The sequence below is a fragment of the Callithrix jacchus genome, chromosome 16 (assembly GCF_049354715.1).
Source record: "Callithrix jacchus isolate 240 chromosome 16, calJac240_pri, whole genome shotgun sequence".
Lineage (NCBI taxonomy): Eukaryota > Metazoa > Chordata > Mammalia > Primates > Cebidae > Callithrix > Callithrix jacchus.
This window is the reverse complement of record NC_133517.1, coordinates 45,541,172-45,565,945: the sequence shown is the minus strand read 5'-3', so window position 1 is coordinate 45,565,945 and position 24,774 is coordinate 45,541,172. Positions and strand designations below refer to the sequence as shown.

At 40.2% G+C, this 24,774-nt stretch overlaps 1 protein-coding gene across 2 annotated transcripts in view; it reads right to left on the bottom strand.

Annotated features, from left to right (window-relative positions):
• PAG1 (phosphoprotein membrane anchor with glycosphingolipid microdomains 1) overlaps window positions 1-24,401 on the bottom strand; it is a 150,789-nt gene extending 126,388 nt beyond the window's left edge. Inside the window, exon 1 of one of the 2 annotated variants that reach the window (XM_035277424.3) lies at window positions 23,875-24,401. The gene's annotated coding sequence lies outside the window, so the exon portion shown is untranslated. The remainder of the gene's footprint in view (window positions 1-23,874) is intronic. The other variant, XM_002759026.6, reaches the window with a different exon arrangement.
• Window positions 24,402-24,774: the final 373 nt, after the last annotated feature.

Genomic DNA, 24,774 nt, shown 5'->3' with positions numbered 1-24,774 from the left:
TGGGGTACTCTCATGTACTGCTTGTGGAATAGTAAACTGATATAACCACATTGAAAAAAGTTTCTCGTTGCCCTTTAAAATGTACATGTCCATGACTGATGTTAAGCACTCCTACTCTAAGGTATATATCTGAGAGCAGGGGTCAGTTTGCCAACCCCTGCTCCATGGCCCACCAGCTAAGAATTACTTTTACATTTTTAAGGAGTTCTTGAAGCAGCAGCAGCAAGAGTGACCATATGTGCCCTTGTAACGCCTAAAGTATTTACTCCCTGACCATTTACAGAAAAAGTTTGGTGACCCATCTTAAAGAAACTCTTGAATATTTGCATTGTGTCAATATTAGAACAGAATGACAAAACCCAAATGTCCATCAACAGGAGAGTGAATAAGTCAATTGTGGAATAATCATACAACAGAACCCTATTCAGCAATGAAAATAAACCACAGCTAGATGCAACATACTGTAATCTCAACAATGATTCAGCAAAAGAAGCAAGTCACAGGACACACTGAGTAGGACTCGACTTGCACAAAGTTATAGAACAAGCCCAGCTCATGTTTTAGGGATAGGTGTACAGTGACTGCAGGAGAACAAACCCTCAGCTGCAAGGCTACACTGTTGTCGGTCACCTGGGCTGGCCAGACACCGTGCACTGGGGCCAGAGACCCAAATAAGCCATGTTGGACGTTGTCCACTATGATTTTAAGAATTTTGACAATTTTAGGAAAGGCAAGGCAGTTGAGGCATCACTGGGCTCCTCCCAAATATATATCAAAGATCAGTTGGGGAAAAAATACTGAATTAAAGCTTAAGATTTCTCAGAACCAAAATTTACTGTCATTTTAAAATACTTTTGTGCTCTCTAATTACCTCATTTTTTTTAATCAAAAAGACTCCTCAATATCTATTATCTCAAGAGAGCTTCCAGTCTGGGTGTGCTGCTTTGATTCTGTATTATTTACGTCTCAACTCCTTCCTAAAAGGATTTGAAGCAACCTGAGTCATTTACGTGTTTATGAAAAAAATGTACCAGACACAAGTGGAGCATTGTGTTTCAACAGTAGTTCATTAGATTTACAACTGGTTATCAATGCTATTTATACGATCTTTAATCTCCCAAAATCCATTACCCTTCAAAAGAATTGTTCCTTGCACTAAAATAAGCATTCCATAATCTTCATTAACTGGGGATTTTTTTCACTTCTCCTATTATTATTTTTTTCTATTGCATTTAACACCATAATGTGTTTATCCTTGTTACAGTCAGGGGTTAAGGTTAGAAATAAGGTTAGGACAAATATCAAAATGACTATAATACAAATATCAAAATGACTATAATGCAAAATAGACAAATAGCAAAATAATTACAATATCCTTTGGTGTAATCAGAGAGAGCTGGGTAAGGAGACCTAGAAAATAGTGGGAAAGTACTAAGTCACAAAAAAGAGCCCAAATAAATCTGCCTTGTCTATTTAATACAAACAAACAAATATTTGAACAAACAAGAAAGCTAACCCCACCACACAACTTCAGAAAAGATGCTAGCTTAACATGCCAGTAGAAAGATCTAGAAATGCTCAACTCTAACAAGAGCAAAGGAAAGTTGTTATGGAAAATATCAAAGTGAAAGGCTTTAGACAAATTGAAGGTGCTCATTTAACATCCTTAAGGAAAGAAAAGGTAAATCAATTTCTTTCCTGTCAATAATAGCTGATCTATTTGTCTTTAGCTTTTTAAGAAACCATAGTACCACATTCTTATTGTTCACCACTGTAGTTCAATATGCTAAATGATTTTTACAAGTGGAGATTTATCACAATTCTGTCAAGAACTGTAAAAGATCTGAGATTTCACCCAACTTACAAGTTAACAAGTTGGCCTGAACATTTTTACAGATGCTAGAAGAAGACACAAAACTCCTGGGTCTGAGACAAAGGACTTAATTACTTACATGATAGTTAATAGCATTAAGTTTCATGTTCAGTCACTTCTGCTTGGTGCCCAAATACCAGGGGCTGTGCATGTAGTGGGTTTGTAGCAGATGCTGTGCATGTAGTTGGTCTGTATCATACTTAAAGAACCCTGAGTTTAGGGAACTTGAACTGTTCATAATGGAGCCCTGCCCTGCTGGGCGACATTATCTTTATTGGATTGGACAGTAAACAAACCTACCCTTTGCTCTGGAGGGAAACACTATCTTTAGCTTCTACAGCTTTATCTTCTACAGCTACATTGCAAACATCCTTGAAAAGACAGTTCAGAACAAAAGGGTTGTTAGTGCCTCTGCTTACACAACAGGCAGAAATGTGAGAGACCATGAAGAACGCTTTCCCAGCCCACTCATTTAAAAAAACAAAAACAAACCTGTGAGGGAAGACTTTGATTGAAGCTGCATTAGAATTATAGACTAATTTTTAAAAATCCATAAACTCTGCCTATATCTTTCCATTTACTCTTAGCTCTTTTATACATTTCAATAGTTCTGTGATTCTCCAAGGGGCATGAGTAGTTTCTGTTGCTAATGTAAATGTTATTTTTATATAATTAAAACAATCTCAAACAATTATCTAATTTCCTGGTGTATAGGAATGCAACCATGACATATCCCACAATTTTTCTAAAACTCTCTCTCAGGTGATTTGTGTAACTCTTTCTTGGCTTTATCAATCCATAGCATTCTACAAATATTCAATGAGTACTCTATGTCCCTGGGATGGACTATAAGACAGGAACACATCTATGGAGCTCTTATTCTGTGCCAGACTCTGTCCTGATGCTTTCTATATATTAGCACTTTCATATCTCACAAAACCCAGTAAGACAAATTCTGTCATTTAGATGAAGACAATTAAAAAGATAGGATATGTAACTTGCCCAACACCACAAATAAGTGATTGGTTCCTACAGACTAGATTCAATGCTAGACACTGAGGAAATAAACATTAAGATGTGACATCTGCCTTCAAGAAGCTCATAGTCCACTGGAAGAGAGACCACTAACCAGCAATTACAGCAGACTGTGAAAGGCTCTTTGAAGGGGATGTAGTAGAGCATGTGGGAATGCAAATGAGGGACATTTAAACCAGATTAGATTGAGGTGGTTGGCCAATCAGGATCAGCTTCTCCGAGAATAGGATACCTGAAGAGGGAAGTCAATTAAAATTTAGGCTGAGGAACTAAAGGAAGTGGTTTTTGAAAGCCTCGGGCCACACATGAGGAACTCTGAGTTAGTTATACAACTAGAACACAGATCACACAGCAGAGTGCAGGAAAAATGAGGCTGACTGACCACCAGGGGTCTATCACTAAAGACTTTCTTTGCCACACGAAGGAGTTAGATCTCTCACCTAGAGACAATGTTCAGAAAAATCAATGAAGGATTTTAAAGAATGACCTGAGCAAACTGGCATATTAGAAAATTCTCCCTGGCAGAGGGTGGAAAATATTAATAATACAGTCCTAGCCAAATCTGGCAGAATGGAGACTAGCTAATACAGGAACATATATCATCCAGATGATAAGGGTCTAAACTAAGAGAATGGCTGAAGGACTTGAAATCAAAAGCAGATTCAATATTTTACAGATAGAGCATATAGACCTTGAAGGATGAAGAGGCATCAAGAGTGGTTTCCTGTTTTACTTGCCTCATCTATTGAATGGGAGATGCTAAGGCAAAGACTACAGAAAGATGTAAGATGTGGTAGAGGGAAGCATCTTGGGGCATACTGACAAGCTGGTTATTTGCACATGCTGAGTTAGAGTATCACATAGCAAAAATTCATTTTTTATCAGGCACCTAAGGGACTCTCCAAAAGATGCACTAAACACAATTCTTTTCCCCTACAATCTAGTAGAGAATACAGTCATGTTTCACTTAATGTCGGGGATACAGTCTGAGAAATGCATCACTGGGCAATTCCATCATGTGAACATCATGCCGTGCACTTACACAAACCTAGATGGTATAGTGTACTACATACCTAGGCTATATGGGGTAGTCTATTGCTCCTAGGCTACAAACCTGTAAAGCATGTTACTGTACTGAATACTTAAGGCCATTGTAACACAACATAGAAAACATAAGGTAAAAATAGGGTTTTATAATTTTATGGAACCACTGTTTTATATGTGATCCATCACTGACAAAAATGTTGGTAAGTGGTGCCTGACTATATGCATATATAAATAAACAATTCACACCAAGACTTGATAAATGCTAAAGTCCATGAAAGCTTCAACAAGCAGTCAAAAATCAGTTTTATCAATGGGATTTACAATAAACTCATCCTAAGTCACAGAATGAAGAAAGAAGAAAAAAACAAAACAAAACAAAACAAAAAACACCCTGTCCAGGTGCAGTGGCTGACACCTATAATCTTTTGAAGGGATGAGGCAGGAGAATTGCTTGAGCCCAGGAGTTCAACGCTGTAGTAAGCTATGACTGCATCACTGCACTCCAGTCTCAGCAACAGAGCAAGGCCTTGTCTCAAAACAAACAAACAAAACAGAAACAAAACTTGGACAATATTAGTGTAGACATCTGTCTGAATAAAAGTAAATCCAGGCTGGGTGCAATGGCTCACACCTGTAACCCCAACACTTTGGGAGGCTGAGGAGGGTGTATAGCTTGATCTCAGGAGTTCAAGACCAGCCTGTGCAATATGGTGAAATCTTATCTCTACAAAAAAAGGAAAAATTAGCTGGGCATGGTGGTGTGCACCTGTAGTTCTAGGGGTGGTGTGCACCCTGGTGTACTTGAGGGGCTAAGGAGGGAGGACTGCTTGAGCACGGGAGGTCAAGGCTGCAGTGAGCTGCTGTGTTTGCTCCATTGCAGTCCAATGCAGGTGACGAAGAAAGACTTTGTCTCAAAAAAAAAATCCATTTGTGAATATTAAAATGACAATATCATTTTCTATAATGAAGCAGTAAAGAAAGACATTTATCCTGAATATAATTTGATCTCTGTTAAATACGACAAATCCATAGAATCTTTACATCTCAGAATGAAGGGGTTTCTAAATGTCAACCAAGCAACCATCAAATGTCGATGTTCCTCTACAGATTCAGCCTTATTAGCTTGATCCAAAATTGTATCCCTCTTTATGGAACTGATTCAACAAATGAAACAGCATTACAACTTTTAAAATTAAGTTCTTCATTGAGCAGGATGCTTTTCTCAACATCATATGGAAAAAATAATGAAAATTGTTTCTCAAGTTCACGGTGTATAATACCATTTTACCTATGTCAAAAGGACATGTGATCTAATTCAATAATTCATTCTTAATCCCTAACTGATGTGAAAATTAATGTCGACTTTTTGTGGTGGTGAGCTTTAACAGGAGAAATCATGTAAGAATTGAGAGGGAAAGCATAAAACACAACTTCCATCAGCTCCCTCTTTAAATCTCAACTCAAAAGCTTCTTAGTTGCATGACATAGGCAAGTCATACAACCACTTCAACTAGATTTCCTCCCTTACAAAGTAGAAATTGAGGCACATTGCTGTGCTTAAAAAATACTTGTTCCTTAATAAATGTTTAGTAAGTGAAGACATACGCTAAAAACAACAATAACAACAAAATAGAGAAAACGGTATGCTGACGGCATCCAGCCTTCTTGGCACCATCACAATCAGCTGCACAGAGAACAGAATGACTATATGCTCTACCTGAATTTGTCCCAGGTAAGGCATCTATCTACCTTCAGCGGATGAGCCATGAATCCAGGATGCAACTGGAATTGGGGAGATAATCTAACATGATTAATTTTTAAAAGTCTGAGGGTCGTCTAGAAATCAATGAAGACCCATGTATAATTAGTGGTAGGTTCATTTTACTTTATATAATATGTTCTAGAACATAGATGTTTCCAGACTTTATGAATAATCAATGCAATCAACACATAAATGCTTTCACTACAATCACAAAGCTAACGTCTCTCCCCCATGCAAATCCATCATTCTTAAAATGGCAGTTAACTGTCTTCCTTTCAAGACTGTCACGGAGGTTCCTCTTTTACTTAGACACAAATGTGGGCACAGACAAGGGGGGAACATGTTGCTTTTACAATATGATCATGTCTTATATGCCATAACCCCAGATGTGGCCCTGAGCTCACCTTACGCCATAAATGGTGGCAAGTGAGCCTGACCACCAAGACCAAGCAGCACAACCCCCTCCTAGGGAAACCTGTACACAAAAAATCACCCTTTCTGGACGATCAGCCACACACAGTAGCAACTGAATTTGATCGTTGCTGATGAAAATAACCTCAGAAAGGTTTGTTCATCCAACATTCTGAAATAATCAAAGCAGCAATCTACACTGTGACAATTGTGATGACGTCTGTAAACAAAAAGGCCTGCCTCACCCCAGTCAATTCTGTAGGACATAATGGCCAGGCTTCAGGGGGAGGTGCAGTCCCTCTATCACTTCCTGGCATCTCATTCAAAGTGGGTTCATGCGAGAGACAGGCAGTTCACACCCTGGAGTCTGCTGTGGGGTCGGGGGCTGACATTCTAGAGGATGCTGCGGTAGAGCTCCCTGCAGTTCTCCCCAGCTGAGAGCGTATGGCGGAGCAGGGGCCACCCTGAGAAAACGTTTTCTTGTCTTGTTGTTTCAGCTTCTTCCTCTCTACCTATACCCTAGGAGGGATGGCTTCCTATAAGTCAGACCAGGCTAAACTTTATTATGAAATTAAGTCTTCCAGATAAATATGTTCAATACCTTGTCCACATGAGCAAATTAAGCTAGGACCTTTCTCACACATTCGAATGGGGGCAGGTAGGTAATTTATTGAAGCAAACGTGTTTTCAAGCTAGCTTTTAAACAAGATTTCTAATTATCAGTGTGCTTTTCACTCAGCAACCCTCCTCCACCTCTTCAACATCATTTTTGCAACTCTTGGTTCAAGAGCCACTTAAGAAATAAATGATTCATGACAACTGAAAGCATGATAATTTTCTGTGAGGCCTAATGGTTGGGCTTCTCCGGCTATGGGTGATAAAAATATGTTACTCCTTGACCCTCTCAACTTCTTTTATGGGAAAAAGAGGCCCAGAAACACCAATATTAAGATCCAAGCTCTCCTTTGCAATATATATATACTTCCCCTAGAACTTAAAATTCTAGCTTTGAGGAAAAAAAAAAAAATTAAACTTCTTCAGAAAAGAGAAAATATGGAAATATGGCAAAAATAAACACTCTGATTCTATCCCAAGATGGGATATATAAAGTCCTGTATCTGAGAGATGGACCATGTTCACTCATGAAACAATTAACCCTCAAAGGTTTTCTGAATTTTGCAGGGCTCTTCTTACCATTTTCACACAGGCAGGATTCTCTATGAAAAGAAGCAGATTGCTTTGCCAGCCACGACACGCACCAGCTGTGTGACCTTGAGCCAGATGCTTAATCACACTGAGCATGTTTCTTAATCTGGAAGCTAAGAAAAATACGCTTCTCTTACAGGGTTGTTTTGAGAATTAAATGGAATATTGAAGTAAAAGTACAGTCTTTAGCACAATATTTCTCAAAGATTGGTCCATAAACTCCCTGTATCAGGTCACTCAAAGGTTTAGTGAAGTCTTTGGTGGCCAGTTCATATCATTAGGTGAGGACCAGGTCCAGAAATTGGCACTTTTAAAAAGCATTTTAACAAGTTAATTAAGGCTAGTGTACTCTCGGGGCTGTGAGGTCCAATCTGGGTTTGAATAGAGGACAAAAGAGGAGCCCAGCATTTCAGCATCAAGTCAGCACACTGCCTGTTCTATTCTCAGCAAGTATCCTGGTTTTGAGTTCCCAGCATCCCTGTCTTGGGTTCCAATTCACCCTTTGTGCTACTACCAGAGTTATCTTCCTAAAATACAAACCTGGCCATGCTGCTTCCCAATCCTGAGTACAGGCACCCAACCCCTACTCTGCCCTTCTGGCCTCCTTCAACAGCCTGCATGTACACTGTCCAGGGTGGTCTCAATTCATGGCAGTCCTGGTTGCTAGGGTCACATTTCACCTAAATGTCACTTCCTCAGGGAGACCCTCTCTAGCCTCCCAGCCACTCCTAATGACTACATATATTTTACTCTCTGCTAAAACCAAACATCTACTACTGATAATCCCTTGGTTATGTGATTGTCTCCTTCCACTAGGAAGTAAGGGTAGATAGACTTCTATATGTACTACTTATCCCTGTGCCTGGTACACAGTAGGTACTCAACAAATGTATGCTGCATGCCCCCTTAATTAATTATTGGCCTGCACTGCACCACTGCCAGTCTTGGCAAGGTTTATACTATATGTGTAAGGCTGACAAATACAAAAGCTGCATTTCTTACCATGCAACAGGACAACAGCAGGGTGGTGTTTGCTTTGTGCAGTATCTGTGCTCAAGAAAAATGAATGAATAAACAGAACTTTTGTAAACAGACTCCATTAAAGATGACTGGCATTTATATAACTCTTATGGAGAAGTTTGTCAAGTAAAGCACTTTTGTCTTAATTTTTGTACAATTGGATATTCACATAAATTTTACACTGGATTTCCTTAAAACATCTCTGCATCCTTGTTATTAATACCAAAATCACCTCACTTAAATTTTCCTACTTACTAATAAAAATAAAATTACTGTCTTTGGAAAAAAATAATTCCATAATAATTAAGCAGTGGGGTCCAGAGAGTACTGTACAGCACTCATGTTGTAAGTGTTCTCAGCTCCTCTAGAAACTCTGCAGCCATGGAGCACAGCCAATGGCCCTTGTGTATTGCCCTCTGGAAAAGGAACACACATTCTGACCCCAGAAAGCCTAGAGAAGAGACTTCACAAAGATTGCTATATAAAGAAGGCTGTTCAAATGAATCTCTGCACAATTCCTGGACTTAATAATATATAAAAAGAGATTTTAGAGGCCCACAGATGTATTAAGAAGAAAAGAAAACTTCAAAAACAATGACAGTTTAATTTTGGTTGTGGCCTCCCCTCTCTAATTCAGCAAAATTATATTCTACACAATAGTTTTCTAGCAAAGACTCTGCCATCCATCTTTCCCGCAAGTGAAAAGTGAAGTGAAAAATCTCCACTTGAGAACTTTAATGGGTTCTGCTGTGTGTGTCCTTCGGGCTAGTGAGTTTCAAGTGAACTGACAGCAGATGAGCTGGGAGAGTGCATGACTTTGGTTTACAGAGCCTTGCAAAAAGGAAAAATGAAAATACTAGGTTGCAGGATAGGATGCTCAGTTAAGAAAGGAAAAGCAGGCCCCTGGTAGGCTGCCTCACGATGAGATAAGCACAGGCCTTTCCTGGAATGGTTTCTGGCCTGCTGGAGGCACATGGCTGCCAGGAATTTACTGATGAAAACACAGGCCCAAGGGGAAGAAGTCACACCAGTTAGGTGGGCACAGGCGCCACTTACCAGAACTCATTCCTTTGAGCTGAAACTGAGAGCAAACAGAGGGATGAGGAAGAGTTGTTTGTTTTTTAATCTCCTCTCATCCTTTTCCAAAAGTTTCTGGTAAACTTTCCACAATTGCTCTCATTACCTACGATGGACAGGTGTTACACCCTATGCACCAGTGGTTCTCAGTGTTGGCTGCATCCCCAGGGAGAGCATTCAGAAACTACCAAGGTTGAGGCCCCACCCCCAGGGTACTTTAACCAGAATTACTAGGGATGGGCCCTGGTAATCAGTCATGGTAAATGTGAAACTTCCCCAGATGACGTTCATCACAGCCAGTATGGAGAACCACCCTCTAAAAAGCATCACCAGAGCTGGGGAGGGGCAGGGGTGGAGGATGTCGTTAAATGTGGAAGGGGGTGCAGCAGCAACAAGGCGAGGCTGTCAGCTTTTTACCAACAGGAAGTGTGGTAAAAAGAAGGAATGTGTGCAAACTCAGAAAGACACTTGGTAAGAGGAGGCAGGTGCAGTACTAAGGCAGGACAAGTTTAGCTCTTGAAAGCTGGGAGGTAAAAGAAAAAATGATATCTGCAAAGAGCCTGTAAGACTTGAAAACATATTATTGGCAGGGGCTGGAGGAAGTGGTGGGGGTACACCAAGACACCTACGAAAGAAGTCTGCAGGTAGGAAAAGCGGGGCACATACTTCCACAACCAAACAGCAATGATTCAATTTCATACTGATGATTCACCTGCAGACAGAGATTTTGGTGGCACAGTTGAATCAATTAAGAACTTAAAAAAAAAAAAAGAGGTAATAAACAGTAGCAATGTATTCCCTGGTACATGCTTCTGAGTGTCTACAAAAGCAACCAGAATTACCACCTCACTCCCATGTAGACCTTAAGCATCACGTTGCTCTTTGAAAACTCAGTACTGCCTTGATGATGCTTTTGAGTCCTTAGAAGAAAATGTTCCTATAAATGTTTTATCTGATGCTGGTGCAATATTATACTCTGCCCTTTCTTATAATTTGCAGAAATTAGATCTCCTTGCTTATAAATGAGTCCTAAAATCTAGAGTATATTCTTCTTAACTAATATTGCCATAAGAATATGCATTTTATTTGTAAGAAAGCAAATTTTACGCATCCATCAAAGTCTTCATTTAGATTCATGATGGGTCTATAGCAACCCAGAAGTGCCACAGGAAACCAGTTAAGACCCACTGGCCTGCAGTTATAGTTTTCTAAGTACCACCACTGGAAATCTGGAAATTAACACAGATGTTAGGTTTATGATTAAAAGACTAATGGGTTTGCTAAGAACCATTAGGCAAATTACATAAGATGATTATGCAAAATTCAATAGTTTGCAACAAGTCTTCAATGTTTTGCTTTGGAATGGCATCCTATTTCTGAGCCGTGGGTCCAATACAGAATCCCATATAGTTTTCTTCATGTCTTTATCTTCCTTGAACTCGAAATATCTTTCCTTCAAGAAAATTTACTCTAGTGAATTCTCTTACCTGCTTTGACTCTCTTCCTATAGCTGTCTAGTCTCACTGCCTAGGATTTCATGATAAGTGAGAGGGCTATGGAGCATGAGCCTGGGGCTACCTGGAATGGCAGCTGCCATTGCTACCTTTGGATTTTTCTCCATGGGTGTCTTTTTGACCCAAAAAATTATGTTATTCTTTTTCAACCCACGGGCTGGAACAGATGAACATGGCTACAATCCAGGCCTTTAGCAGAGAGGCGAACCACAAACCACAAACCTAGCTGGCCATAACACATTCATATCTTGCTTTTATCCATCAAAAGTGAACAGCTAATTTGGTGTTTTGTCAAGTCTGATCGGAAGTTAACATAAAAAAGAAAGACAAATACATCCATGGCTAAGTTAAATGAAGTGTGATTATGGGAGAGGGGATTGCAAGGTGGGGAGCTGGAAAGAGGCTGAAATAAAATAGTTTGAAAAGCAAGATCCTGGGATTCACTGAGACAGTCTCATAAACCTTTACCCACAATTTTGAAATGCAGAAATTTCTGAAAATATAATTTCTTTGTTATTTTGCTATGAAATGAATTTGCTCCCCGAACTGACCTCAACTGACATGAGGTGAGTTTTTCCCTGTCTAACTAAATGTGAATATTCATTCACTTTGCTACAAAAATTACTATGTGTTGCCTGGATCCCATGGGGGTATTACATTAATACACAATGTATGCACTGTCTTACCTTTCTAAAGGCTGAATTCTGAAAAGAATTTGGCCCCAAAGGGTTTGGCTAAGTAATGGTTGACCAGAATACAGCTCCCAAACAGGCGTGTTCTCCAGATTTAATCCTTTTATAGTTTCCTCCCATCTTGCAGGTATTTATCTGACTTCAGCTTTGCAATTATTTCTATAGCATTATTTTTACAGATAGATTTACAAAAGTAGTAGAGGGGTGATCACTGTTGACCCAGGGACAGAGCAAGACAAAGCTGAAAAACAGGCACACCTTCCAGTCTTACACGCATGCTTATCTTCTTCTTTGCTGCATATTTCACTTTATTAGTCTGAGAGTTCTGATAACTCGGAGTTCCTGAACCTGCCTTGTAGCCTGTGTATGGTACAGGAAATATGAAAAATACAAGATGGTGCTGATCTTGAAAAAGAAGATAGAAACTACATTTTTACTGGTAAATATTAATATCCCAAATGAAATGTCCAGAGATTTGCTAAAGGGCAAATGTATAAAGACAGAAAGGAAAGTAATAGAAAGATTGGTAGCTGCCTGGAGCTGGCAGGGGGAATGAGAATTAACTGCACACCAGCACAAGGGAGCTTTCTGGGGTGACAGAAAAGTCCTAAAACTGAACTGTGGTCACAGTTCCCTAGCTCTATAAAGTTTACTAAAAATCAGCAAATTGTTCAGTTGAAATTGGAGACTTTTATGGCATGTAAAAGCCAATGAAGATGGTAAAAAACGAATTCCCTAAATTCCAAAAGTAACACTTTTTATGTCAACACCTTCCCTTCTTTCCTGACACTGCAAATTAATACTAGCTGAAATGTAAAAAGACAACAAATAAAACTTATTCCTCATTACCAAGGAAAAATGAGAAATTCTATACCCACAAATGACTGATACTACATTTAGTCAGAGAACAATCCTTTCCAGAAATTCTATTCTATTTGCCTAGTAAAATCTAAATTACTTTTATTTTAACATGCCATGCATACCTCACAGCACGCATCATGTCGAACAGTTTGATTTTATTTACTAATCATTTTGGCAAAGAGAGGGTATACTCCTGAGGCAAGAACCATGTCACACTCTTCATTGTATTCTCAGAGCCTAGTAGGTATTGAATAAATGATTATGTTAAATGCAATGATTTCTTCACCGGAAACATGTATCACTTTTCAATTGCATCAAAAGACATTCCCTACCTTCTAAATCAGGGTTTCTCAAGCTTAGCACTATAGACATTTTGGGGTGGAAAACTATTCCATGGAGAGGGCTGTTTTGTGCATCATGGAATGTATAGCAGCATCCTTGGCCTCTACCCACCAGGTGCCAGTAGCATCCCCCTCCCCAGCTGTGCCAACCAAAAATGTCTTCAGGCATTGCCAAATGTCCTCTGAGGGGTTAAGAACCACAGCTCTAGACAGAAAAAGTTTAAGATGGATCAAACCAAACTGACGTGAATGCATTTCAACAATGCCTTTCATGCTATGGCTTCTAAAGATAATGAGAACATCAAGAAAGAAAAAGCATATGACTAGCAAATTATGATTCTCTGACCACAGGCCTTGGTGTATTACAGGGAGAGAAATTCTTTTCATTCTCCATGTAACTGTGGAGATGCAAAAGGCTAATTCTAATATAAGGCTGACAGTTTTCAGGAAATGTGGAGCTGTAGAAATACATAAGAGAAGTGTCCAAATGCCAAATAGCCTGTGGCTATAAAACAGTCTGAAAGAAGCATGCTTGTTGCCAGCACTGTGCTGTTTATTATGAATTGTATCTAGGAGAACATTTTGAAAATGCTATTGAATATGTATTAAAAGGAAAGATGTATAATTCAGGTCGTGACATGCCACTATTAGCAAATAACTCAGCCAGTTGGAAAGGTTAAGGACGGTGGGAGCAGAAACCATTAAATTAAGTGTAAGTTTAGTACATCAGTGCTTTATTTTATTTTTCTCAGTGACCACAGTGTTTAGCAATCCTCTTCCAAATATCTCAGCCCAAAGACTAAAAAGCTGTAATCCATATTCTATTTTTTAATAGGACTCCAAATGTTTTGGTTTCAATTCTACCTTGGACACACTGAGCATTTCATACTAAAGTTCAAGATGTACATTTTGAGCAAAGTGACCATTATGTAATAAAGCGAAGGAATTTTTTTTCAACACTATCTAAGTATGTACAAATATTTATTAGGATTTATGAGAAATATTTTAAAGCATCTTAATTTCTTATTTAGCAAAACAGAGGAGTGCACTTCTAAGCTCAACACCAATAATTTAGGCAATATGAATGACACCAATCCAGTTTTCAGCCACTTCTATATTTCTTAGCAATCTGTTCATAAGAAAAAAACCACCATAGACAGTTACATGTTAATTCCTAACACTTGAAAAGGAAGCATATCTTTCCAATTCTGTCGGGAAAAATATTTACATTTTGCTCTGTGTGCCTACTGGTAAACATAAACAGGTTCAGGACTCTTTAATATTAAGCACATAATTCCTAAATCCACTAAGAGAAAGAACATACACGATGTGCAAAAGCACTCCATTCAATCAAGCTCTAACTGTACACATAATTATGGTATTCAAATTAGATTACTAATTTAGACATGTTCTATCATGTCGACTATATACTGACATAAAAATGTCTGAATAAAATTCAGTTAGAATAAGAAAAATGAGGTGAAGAAAATGCAATCACTCTTTTTAGAAAATGAAAACTCCTAATACATAACATTAAAATATATACTCATAGAAAGATGAGTAGGAAATGCAGTTTAATTGTTCATTTTGGTAGTGAGTGATAAATTCAGCAGTGTCAAATCACCTGAACAGAATACTAACTCTATGCCCTGGATTATCATATTTGCATTTGGATGAAATTGGGACACATGAGGCATGAAATGACCAAATTAATCTTCATTTTACCTCATTTGAGTTTCCTCACATATTATTATAAAGTGCAATAAAAATTAAATACAAAATACTGTATTAATTTACATTGTTATTTAAATTTTCACATGCCTATATTGTAATTTTTCAACTACATTGGACTAAGGCTACTATAAAACACCATGTGTAGTGATCACTCAGAACTAAGATAGTGGCCTAACGTTTTTTAAATTTACAAATGTATTGTTATTTTACAAAATCAGCACCTATAACAAAAGAGCAATCCACCAAATGTCACAAAGGCATAAGCCCCTTTGGATTCAACTTTTCCTACAGAAGCTAAAATGTAAAATGGGCACCATGAAGCTTGAAATTGAGATTTAGGGATAAGCATTAGCACAAGCATTTTGCTACTTGCTAGAAATTGCTTTCATTTGGAAACTGCAATTTAGTATGCCTCCTGGATATTTTTTGTGAAAGAAAAAAATGCAGCATCATAAACTTTTTCCAACAGCCATGACATTCTATGTACTTTTCATGATTCTAATATTACTGTGTATTAATAGCTAATATCCACCTTAATATATAGCAAAATTAGGTTAATCAAAATTTTAGACTATCAGGAGCCAAAGTACAAGTTGTAACATTAAAATAAATCCCTCAGATTCATCCTGCATCATTTTACACTGCTTACAGAAGACAAATGCTTTAACACTTTGGCATTAAATGAGTAACATAATAGTCGCTTTGGCAAGACAAAGCAAGCAAGATATCATTTAACGTATCTGGAGAATTCAAAAATATTACAACAGGAAAACCAATAGTTTAAAATTAATTCAGCTGAATTTTATATTCCATACATGCACACACAGATATGTGTACACACAGAATGCCTCTTACGGACAACAGTCGTTGCAATTGCTGAAAAACAAATTCCCACTGTATCACAAATAGGCTTAACTACAATAATTTTATAAGTTAAAATACTGATTCCTTGCATTTATACTCAGATTCTTTTTTAGCACTCTTGAGATAATGAAAGCAAAAGATGTTCATTTTGTGCAAAAAACAACCCCAAAAAACAGATTTTTCCCCAGTCTAACTTAATCACATATTTGCATAAATAACCTGTGGCCCATCAAATATAGAAATTGAAGCTGATTTCTACTGGTGGTGCTTTGAGCAGACTAATAAAGAAAATCTCTTAAACTGACATGACCCCCTAATTATTCTTTAGTAGTTATTCACAAAAATGCAAACAACATGATGGAGGAGTGTGAACCCAGGACACCCCATTTTGGATCTGAGAAACTCTACTACTTACTAGCTGTGTTACCTCCACCCAGCCATCTGAACCCTGTACCTCAGTTTCCTCATCTGTATAACTTGAGTGATTCTGCCTTCAGGTCAAAATTAAAGGACAAACATTTGGGGACTGAAAGGCATGATATTTAACTAAAACATATGGTAATTATTTCCATCATCTTCAAACACTTTAGTTAGTCTTATATATAATGTGTCCTATTTTTATAAGGTAAGTGAAAATTACAGGATATTGTACTCAGCATACCTCAAATAATCCAGTGAGCTGAAAGTCTCATTAATAATTATATAAGCATTGGTTCAAAGGTCCAAACCCTCTAATAACATCATGGCCATGATAAAAGCTTAGTTTTTATAATCTGTCAAATAATGAGTCCTTTATCACTTTCTCTTTCAGTGTGTTATTTTGTGGATACAATGAGATATGCCTGCTATGGGGAACTGAGGCACTTCAAGCACCAGCAAAGTGATTCTTTCACTCTCCCCATTCTCCCAAGAAGCCTGTGCCCTGCTGTCAATGAAGGAAAAAAACAAATGGAAAAGAAAAATAAGAAATAACAATTCTATAAGCTTCTTGAGATCCAGAATCATGCTTTGTTATTTTATTCCTTCCCCCTTCCCCTTCCCCACCCACCTTCCATAGTAGGTCTTAATATTTATTGACCAGGACTGAAAACTCTAGGAGAAAAAGCCACCATTATCTGTGTCGATAAAAGCAAGTTAACAATCAGACCTGTTCCTTTGCTCTCTTTTTATTTCAATTTCATTTCTTTTGTCACTTGGTTCCCATTCAGTCAAGCACCTCATTCTGCTTTGCCTCTGGCTTCTGCCACTTTGTGTCCAAGCACTTGTCAAAAACTTCTCTCTCTTAATCCGACTATGCCATCTCTTTTTCTTCTGACAGCCACCCTGGCCTTCCTCTTTTTTTTTTTTTTTCTAGTCCACACATTCTCACAAGCAGATCACAACCAAAACAACAACTTCAAATACACGGAGGACTAGCAAACCTACATTTCCAGTTCAGCCTCCATCTTCAATTCCGGAACTGCAGGCTGAACAACTGTTAATTGTACCTCAGGTCCTGGATGTCCCTCTGAAGCCTCACAGTGCATAAATCCACAACTTGTCATCTTCTCCTGCAAACTGCTCCATCCTCTGTATTCACCATTATCTCCAATGGCACCCCTGTTGATTCAGTTATCCAAGCCAGACACCTGGGAGTCATCCTTAAAGTCATCATCCCCTCCTTGCTTCTCCCATTAATGTCCCCATGCTTATCAGTGGGCGTTCAGGCCTTAAATCCACACCAAGATTCAAGAGCCTTTTTTTGCACTGCTTATCTTTTCTGTCCCCTACCCCATCCATTTTGTGTAATACACCCAGAGTGATCATTCTAAAAAAGTCCTCAAATTCATCTACAAGACTAAATATGGCCCACAAGACCCTTCCAAAAGTGGCTCCAGCCTCCGCTTTACACCTCCTGCCTCATCTCCCACCCTCACTGTGCACCAGGGAGGAGACACATGGAATGACCAGCTGTTCCACAACCCACCTCTCCGGTACCTTTGTTGCACCATATTCCCTTTTCCCTCTCTCAGAATAATTTATCCCTGCCCACACCCACCCTCAGCCTCCTGGTACCCTCCTTCTGGCTCTTCCAGATTCTATCAAGCCCTGCTGCTTTAGGGAAAGTCATCCCCTTGGAGTCAGGCACCCCTGACAGAGCCCAGCATGCTTTAAGCACCGGTTCCAACTGCTGCTCAGTGTCTCCTTCCCTCATGAACCTGAGATTCTTGAGGGCAGAGAGAGGGATTTTCTTGTATTTGAGGTCTTATCATTTAATAATGTGCCTGTTATTATATATTAATTAATATATATCTGGTGTATGAATGAATAAATATCACCCCGACTAAATTTGACTCAAAACACAGCAAAGCTCCTAGTGATTGATTATGTGTGAATTAGAGGCTCACAGCCCTCCTTAGAAAGCATCAGGGAAAAATTAAGAAGGCTACTCTGGTTGCGATTCTCAACTGCTCAAAGCAGAAGGTGAGGTGTTCTTGTGTATAGCTATGTTAGGGATTGGCTTTTCTTTTTTAAAGAAAAAATTATTGTGTTATGTGTTTTTTCCTCTGACTTTGAACATAAGCTTCCTTAACACTTGAGTTTCCCAGAAGTTTCACCATGTTCCACCACAATGGGAGTGATGAAGGAACGGGTGTGGTTTGGGGGTGAAAGGATGGAGTGGGCGGAAGTGTAACTTTAATAGTAATGATGGAGTCACAAACACAGTGAGACGAAATGCCTGAGGACTTATCTGATCAACCTTCATTCCTCAAAGAATAAATTCACATAAAAGCTTACATATGCAAACCTAGGGCTCTCTCAACACGAAGATGGCAGATGACAGTACTACTGATTTAGTCACACCTTTTGGTACTTTTAGAAAATCAAGAGAACCTGATTACTTGCAAATGAATACATGATATGGTACCTAGGGATTGGATTAGAGGGACATCTATGAAATGGGAGAGGAAAGTACAAAGCTGCTAGCGATCAATTTTGTTTATGTTTTATTTATTCTGAGACAAAGTCTCCCTCTGTTGCCCAGGTTGGAATGCAGTGGCATGATCTCCTCGGCCCACTTCAACCTCTGCCTCCTGGCTTCAAGTGATTCTTCTGCCTCGGCCTCCTGAGTAGCTTGGATTGCAGGCACATGCCACCATACCCAGCTAACTTTTGTATTTTTAGTAGAGACAGGGTTTCAACATGTTGGCCAGGCTGGTCTCAAATTCCTGACATCAAGTGATCCACCCTCCTCAGCCTCCCAAAGTGCTGAGATTACAGGCATGAATCACCGCACTCTGCCTAGTGACCAATCTTAAAACTACTTCTTCTTCTGTTTTTTTTTTTTTTTTTCTTTTTACTTGCTTACTCCATAAGATTCACGGGATTTCAAGAGCTCTCTATTTTTAGCTAATGTCCCAGTCAGGCCAATTTCCATGTCCTCTGCAATAAACAGTCTATATTTAGAAAACTATTTTTTAAATCATTTCTCAGGTTAAGAAATCATATAGTCCTATAACGTCAAAGATGGGGGTGAATAAAACATCAACAGGATATGCCAGAATATTATAATCATAATAGTTCCTTTATAATTCAAACTCCAGGGGATATGAATAACTTATTGAACAAGTATTGGCTCCAGTATGACATCGAGAAAACACAGAGGAGGTAGGGCTCAGGGGAAAGGCTTTGAAAATATTACAAGATGGTTTTAAAACTGTCCTTTTAAAATTCCATTTGAACTCCATTTTGACTGGCGTTAGGCTATATGATACAGGTACGGAAGACTGGATGCAATGTTCTTACTAAAAGATAACACGTTTAAGCATTACTGGTTAGACGTAAGTGTTTATTTCCTTTAAAAACCTTAGTCTCATGGGATGACCCATGACACTGCTATAGTAATGTGGTTCTCCCATGACAATTCAATGCTGATACTTTTTTAGATTTAAATAAACTTTTTTTTTTTAAATCACCCAAGAAAATCTCAGGTCTCCACAATTCTTTTTTTAATGAGAATGATGCAAGTATGTGCCATTAAACACAGATAAAGTTAACATGCCTCCCCACTGTGTTCCACTAACAGTTGAAGGCTTTATGCTTCCTATTTCACAAAGCGGACATGTGGTTTTCTTTTTTGAGCTCATTGCATGAACTAAGCTTAAGCTCTTCCTCTACAAAGATAATGGAGATGATACTTCCTGTGCCATCAATTCCTGCTGCTGGCGGTGGGTAAGAAGGTAGGCATGTGTCTTCCCACCATTCCTTCACCTGGGGACCAAGCAAGATAGTATAGGATTCTTTTGAAAAGCATAATATACTCTACCTATATTATGCAATAGAGTTTAGCTATCACAAAGGCTCAAAAATCAGAGGCAGCAGAATGTTCTATAAGTATCACCAGCCTCCTTGCACAGCTCTGGGCTCCACTTTTTTACTCTGAAGCTCACTAGTGTGACCTTGGACGAGTGCCCTGACCTTTCTAGGCCTCAGCTGTCACTTCTGCAAAAGAGGAGAATAAAGTACTACCAAACAAGGTGACTGCGGATGAAGGGAAGTTCTTAGGATGGCAGCCAACACACAGTAATGCTCTCTGTAAGCTACTCATTCCAATTCTTATCCAGAAGGAGGACCAATAAGGACTAGAAATGTGATCACATAAGTCATGCACAGAGCTGTGCATACTTCCCCTCCCACTTACCCCTTGCCCTTGAACTCAGCAATGACCGAGCCCACAGGGGCTGTCTCTGCAGGGTTGCACATGAACTGCTTGCGTGTATAACTTGTATAACCTCCCAATGCACCTCTCACAATACATGAGGCAGGAGCTCTAGAAATATCAGCTCTCAACTCCCCAAGCCCAAAGTGAAGGAAGTTCAAAACAGTACATATAACTGTCAATGATCTTCATTCACGTATATCCGTGTTAAAATTAGTTTACTTTTCTTTTACACTTATCTTCTGATGGACATCAGAAGAAAATTATTCAGAGATTTAAAAGTGAAACAGATAAGCCACTAAATAGATAACAGATAACACAGATGGGAAATAAAACAACTACATGGATTATTCTGAGGAGTTAGTGAATAATAAATCATGGACCTCATTCAAGTCACAAAAGTGATCAGGGGAGATTTTTACTATAGAATAACCCAGAGCAGGGGAACACTTGAAATAAACTATTAATTGAGCAAAGAGGATTATCTGTTCTCTGAAAAGGAGGGTTAAAGTTGAGACAGAAGGTATTCAGAGAGATGTGAGATGACTTGGTCGGTGGCAGGGGCTCTTCTGGGCACTTTGCAACTATGGTATTGTGTCCCCAGGTGCATGGGGGCAGCCTACAGGAAGCTTACTCTTGGAGAGTTTTGTTTTTTTTTTCCAAGCCAACTTTGAGCATCTGTATTGAAGTACCTTTCAGTGTTAGCATACATTAGCTAAGAGCTTTCATTAAACATTAAATCAGTCTGTTATTTAAATTAAATCAGACTGTGAACAGTCTGTGATCTATTTGCCCTATACAGCGATTAGATTTTAATCTCTAGAAACAAGACTTACAAAAGGCCAGAACACTATCTAGTATTTGGGTGATTACCTGAGACAGCCACAAAAATACCACGGCCTCTCAATTATTCCCAACCTCCAGAACCCAGGTGAGATGTCTAACAAGCTAGGGAAACCTTAAAGGAAGTACTACTCACACAGGATCCCAGAATCTGCTTCCCAGGACATGTGGTACTAAGGCTTGAAGGGAGCATGCTTATTTAATGAAAAGGATAAATGATTTCTATTTCTGAACAAGCAGTTTAATATGAGGCAAAGTGCAAGGTCTCTCTCTGCCCAAGGGAGTTCTCCAGCTGGGACTGAACTCATATTCAGGGATGATGCTGTTCGTGGACTGATTACCACTGCTGTGGTGGTTTCCTTGACTGTGTAGATTGCTGCAGCTACACGTGCAGGCAGGAAACCAAATGGAGAACACCACCCTCCAGTGTATGTAAACTCTTAACATCATACCAATTTTTCTTTTTTTGACTCTCTGAACATATGAATAGAAAAATAAAAAGCAACAGAATCCACATCTAATTAAAAGACCTGGTACTTCTACCACACACTAGGAGTTATAGAAGCATGGGCAAGTTATTTAACAATTACGATCATTTCTGTTGTGGGTGCTGTTAAGCACCTCGCATACTTTAATCCTTAAGCTTAGATTTCTTCATGTGTAAATTGAGGATAATAATGCATGACTACATTTGCAAGGTGAGGCAGCAGGGTCAAAAAGAGCACAGCTTCAGCACAGACAGACAGGGGTTAAAATGCCAGCTCTAATTTCTATTTGATCTCATTGAGCTTCCATTTTCTCATCTCTAAAGTACAGATGAAGCCACCTACCTCAAAGGACTGTGGTGAGGAATTCAGCAAGACAGTGTTAAACACCAGTTGGTATCTGTATCGCTAGGTCGTACCCAATAAATGTTTATGCCCTCTCTCCTATTATACACATGAACTGCTTCTGTTAACATTCATCAGCAGCAAGTCAATGTCCATAGTATCCAAAGATGCATTTCCTTTCATAACAATGAAATTTTTTTCCCCAGAACAAGCTTAATATGCCAGATACTGTTCCAACAGCTTTATGTCTATGAGCTCATTTAATCACCATCACAGTTCAGTGGGGTAGGTACTACTACTGTCACCCCCATTGTACAGATGAAGACACTGAGACACAGACTTTGGGTAACATGCCTAGATTCAAACAGATAGTATCAGAGCTGGCAGCCTGGCTCCACAGCCTGTCCTCTTAACCAGGATGCAATAGTGCTTACTGGGTCTATCTGTTTGAGTCTCCATGCTTGGATGTAATCTCTTCTAGAGATAAGCACTGGATGCTCTCACAAACTGCAATGTGTTGATGTGACTAACTTTTCAACTTCTGAAATAACATTTTGTGTATTTTCTTAGAATTCCTAAAAAAAAACCTCTCTACATTTTAAATAAGGTGTCTATAACTAGTTCATCTTGTTCTGTATGCTGAAATACCATAAATAAATGCACTTCTCTCTCTAAAGACTGTGTAAATAAATCTTACATTAAAACACACCCCTGAGCTTTGGTTTAAACAGTAACTTCAAGTCCAAATTAAACATTTATGTATGTGTATACATATTTAGCAGGGAAGTCTTAATATAATCTATTTTGTTAAACTAATGACATCTATACTCAATACTCCAAATTTTCCTCTTATTTATAATATTCACTGTGTAATAGGCACACAACAGTACTTCATGGTATTTCAAAGTACTATTCCTTTTACAATTTAATCAACTCAGATATTAAACATCAATGATGATAATCCATTGCTCTGCTTAAAAGGAATCTCTTGGGGACAGCTGAGAAAGCAAGGTTAAAGATTTCTATCCTTCAAAGTAGGGCACTGCAGATACCTATAAATCATGCTCTTTGTTTATTAAGATAATTAGGCCCATCAGTACACTTAACTTTCAGACTCAACAATTGTCTGGCATAAACAATTTCCACTTTTTCTAAAACAAAGGGGATGTGTTCAAAAAGCGGTCCTCTGCATGGTCTCCACACAATGCATGCTATTTTAAAACATGATTTATGGGTCTAATTCCTGGAGCTGCCTTGAAAAATATACGGGTTGTTCCTCCCCTGCTCCCTATTAGGAGAAGACACTCCAATTTGAAGAGTGCACTCTGTTCAGACCACAGGCCACTATATCATGTCAGCATTTTCATTAAATACTGTTCAAGCCGGACTTTAAACAAATGGAATGGAGAGCCACAGCTGCAGCCACTGCAGAGACAAAGTTATCCAGCCTGGAGGCTTACATAAGAGGTGCAGGACAATCAGGGTGAAACCCAAGTGTCATCATTTGAGTCCTATTTCTCGGGACTTGCCCACATTCTTAAAGTCTATGAAATCACACGCACAGAGCTCGTTTTATTTGCCTTAGGGCATAAAACACCGAGTCGACATATAAGTTGTTTATTCCCTAAAGGACTGGGCTCCAATTATGAAAAGGTTAGCAACTTCTGCCTAAGGGAAGAGAAAAGTGGGATGCGCGGGAAGCCTGCAGGCCTGAAAGGAATGGCTCGCCCAGAGATCCCTCGCAGTGCTGGCTACACTCCCCTGAGGTCTTAGGATGGAGGTGACAAGAACCTGCCCAGCCCCTTCACCCCCAACGTACACACAGAGACAAGGAGCTCAGACTGAATAATTAGCAAGCAGCCGGCGAAACACCCTAGGACACCTGTCGTCTCCCAATACATCTCCAACTGGCACATTCGTGAGATGCTGTGGCCAGCCAGCCCCTGGACTCCAGACCCTACCGCTGCCTTGTCCCCTTCTTGGCACCCTGCACTCCCTCCTCAAGCTGGAACTCTGCTAACAAGAGGTACCACCCTCGGCTTCCCACAAGAAGATAAAAACGAACCTTTCCTTTCCACGATTCCCTCCAACTTCAGAAACTACAGTCAACTTACTGGGACTCAGGAGGCAGGGAGTCTTCTTGGGGGACCGCGCTCGGAAGCAGCCTCTGTAAACTCCGGCGCGCAGCGCCGCCGCCCCGGCACAGCCCGGCGGCAGCGGCGAGTGCAGGAGCAGGCGCCGCCGCTCTGCACCAGCTGCCTCGGTTCAGCCGTGCCGGGCGCCGGGCATTCGCCAGGGCACAGGACTCGGTGAGGCCGCGGCGGCGACTGAGGCTGCTGCAACCGGCCGCGCCGACCCGAGCGCTGCAGCTGCCTCCAGCCCCGGAGTGCGGCGCTCCGAGCCCCTGGTGCGTGTCTGTGGCTCCAAGGGAATCACGGCTCAACAAGAGACCCGGCACGAGAAAAACCGATGCGCTGCCGCAGGCAGAGCCGCCAGCCCGCCCCCAGTCGGTCGGTCACTTCGCGGGCGCGCAGACGGACGAGCGAGCGGGCGAGTACCGCAGTCAGCACTCGCCGCCGCGCCGCGGAGAATGACAGGCGCCGAGGCGGAGCAGCGGCAGCGGGCGCGAGGCGCGAGTGCGCATGATCCCGGCCGCTGCGGCACGTCACGGGGGAGAAGAGGCGGGCCGCGGGCGCGGGAGGGGTCGAGCCGGGCCGGGCTGGGCTGGGGGTGCACGCGGGTGAGGCCCGGCGCGGCGCCTGGCTTGCTCGCGGGAAGATGCAGGAGGTCTCCCTCCCCGGGTTTTAGGAACCCAAAGCTCTGAGGTTGAACTTGTCTCTGGAGCCCATTGTCCCTTAAACAGCACTGTTTAAGCGGTCTTAAGGTCCCTGGGGAGCTCACAAAAGCCAATTTAACTCAGGTTACAGCTTAACCGTAAAGAGCTGCGATTTGGGGGACTCTTCTA